Source organism: Cicer arietinum, chromosome 4, assembly GCF_000331145.2.
Source record: "Cicer arietinum cultivar CDC Frontier isolate Library 1 chromosome 4, Cicar.CDCFrontier_v2.0, whole genome shotgun sequence".
Taxonomy (NCBI): Eukaryota; Viridiplantae; Streptophyta; class Magnoliopsida; order Fabales; family Fabaceae; genus Cicer; species Cicer arietinum.
In genome coordinates this window covers 36,593,145-36,596,126 of record NC_021163.2, presented here as the reverse complement: position 1 = coordinate 36,596,126, position 2,982 = coordinate 36,593,145, and positions in this window count along the sequence as shown.

Below are 2,982 nucleotides of genomic sequence, written 5' to 3'. Positions count from 1 at the left end.
GAGATCCGTGCTGATGAGTCAAGAGGATTGGAAGATTTTCGCCGTTATAATCCTCTCAAGTTTAAGAGTGATGAGAATTCAGAGAAAGCGGATCAATGGATCCAAGAAGTGGAAAAGATCTTTGAGATGATTAACTGTTAGGCAAGACTGAAGGTCAACTATGCTGAGTATTGGTGGAGGAGTACAAGGTTGCTGATGGGACCAACTCACGAGGAGGTGAACTAGGAATCATTCAAAACGAAGTTTTTAGACAAATACTTCCCGATGAGTATCAGGACTAAACTGGGTGATGATTTTCTAAAACTTCATTAGGGGAACATGACAGTGGGTGAATATGCCGCTAAGTTTGAATCTTTGTCAAGGCATTTCAAGTTTTTCCGTGAAGAGATTGATGAACCATTCATGTGTCATCGTTTCCAATACGGACTAAAGTATGAGATTCAAGACTCTGTCTTACTCTTGGGAATTCAACGTTTCCAAGTTCTTGTGGAAAAATGTAGAGAAGTTGAGAATATGAAAAATAATAGGGCTAACCGAGGAGGGAATTTTAATTCATGAGGGCTTAGAAGTTTGGAAACTTGTGCCCTAGAAGAGAAACTCATATACGGTTGTTTCTAACACCAGTGGAGCAGTTTTATCAAGAATCATTCATGAATCCTTCTTGTAATTATTCTATAATCTCTATCTCTATCATGAATAAATAAACCCTATTTGTTAGAGATGAGTGTAACCATATGAAACCCTTATTTTTCTGATTTGATTTCTAGTTATACGAATGAGTTTATTGAATTATTTTTCTCATCTATGTGCTTAATGCTTTTTATTGCTTGATCAACATTAAAATGTTCTACGATTTGTATTTTGAAACGGAAGTGGACTTTACGAATGCTTGAGATGAGAAATTCATGATATTGTAGTCTAGGGATAGATGTAGGTCATGATACCAATTAAATTAGTTGCAAATGCAATAGTTTAACAAGAGAATTCATGTACGGTAAGGCTTAATTCGAATCTTAAAACCACTAAGGAATTAGGGGTTACTTTAGAAGTAAAGGTTTTGTCACTAACACATTAGGGCAAGAATAATAAAGAGAATTCGGTAATAATTCAATAAAGGAATTCACTAACTAGGATTAAATTAGACACCAAGGTGAGATTCGAAATAAAACTCATCCCTGATATTTTTCTTATTATAAAGGATGAATTTTATTATTGTTGTTAATTATAAATATTATTTCAATCAATTCGATAGTAAAACGCAATTCTTGAGTTCGACACTCGGTACTACTGTTTTATTATAACTTGCTACGATTCAGTACACTTGCTGAAATGCTATCAATAACCTTAGTAAATTTGATTGTAGATCTCAAAAGTGTACTTTCATTGGATAATCTGAAAGATCTAAGGCTTATAGAGTATTTAATAGGGAAACTCATATTGTAGAAGAATCCATACATTTTAAATTTGATGACAAAAAACTTGACCTTGAAAAATCAAAATAAGATGATGCTAGTGCAGGTTTACCAGAACTAGAGGAAGCAGATGCAGACAAACCAAAATAACCTAAAAAAATCAGATGATACAAGAAAATCATAAGAAGATGACAAATCTTCAGAGGATGAACCTAATCAAGTCAAAATAAGTCAAGATAAGTAAGTAGGAAGATCTGGATGGAAGTACAAGTCATCTCATCCTAAAACTCTAGTCATTGGAAATGAAAGTGATCTTTTGAGGACTAGATCATCACTAAAAGATACCACTTTGTTTGGCTTACTCTCATCAATTGATCTTACCTCTGTTGATGACGCATTGGTAGATGATGGATGGATTCTTGCAATGCAAGAAGAATGATGTTTGGGATCTAGTACATAGACCAAAGAAGAACATTATTGGAACCATATGGGTTTTTAGAAACAAGCTAAATGAAAAAGGTGAATTAGTTAGAAATAAGGAAAGACTTGTCGCACAAGGCTACAGTCAGCCAGAGGGCATTGATTACACTAGGACATTTGCTCCAGTGGCTAGTTTAGAAGTTAATCGTATTCTACTTTCTTTTGTCGCAAACACTAACATTATTTAAAGTGGATGTTAAAAGTGTTTTTCTAAATGGTTATATAAGTTAAGAAGTCCATGTTAAACAACCCCAAACTTTTGAAAGTTCTGAACTTCCAAATCATTTTTTTAAATATTACGAGTGGCCTTACCTGTCAAAATTAGATGGTGTAATTTAAGAGTGGTTTTCTATAGTGCTTTAGAATACCGATAGTGTAACTGGGTCGTTTTATCTTAGAGATCTCGTGGTAGATAGTCTGTCTTATACAATTTAAGGCAGTGTCGCGAAACGTCTTTAGTGGAGCGACCTAGTTCGGGATTCAACCTAGTAATATTTTTGGTTATTGAAAATTATTTTTCAATAAAGTTTTTGAAAATCAAAAACCGTAATTTTAAGACGTTTTGTTTACCCATGTCTACCAAAGAAATTACTAGATTCAGTATTGTTGCTTCTAATTTCAATAAACCATTTCGATTTGAGGGATGTCACTTCAAACAATGGCAAAAGATGATATTATTCTTAACTATGAAAAAGATTTCCAACATTCTAAAAGATGAGATTCCAATGGTTCCAAAAACTGCTGAACATACAGAAAATGATATGAAAGTTGATGAATTAACCCTATAGAAAAATAATGATTACCTTTGCAAGAATTATACTATTAATAGACTTGATGATGATCTGTATGAATACTGCAGTACAACAATATTTTTAGAGATGTTTGGGATGCTTTGAATAAGAAATATGATATCAAGGAAGTACAAGCTAAAAAGTATGTTGTGAGCCACTATCTCAAGTATCAGATGACCAATGACAAATCCCTGGAGCGTCAATCCCATGAAATTCAAAAGATAGCTAATAAGATCATATCTAAAGATGTGACTTTGGGTAAACAATTTCAAATTGTTGTCATTAAAAATAAATCCCCC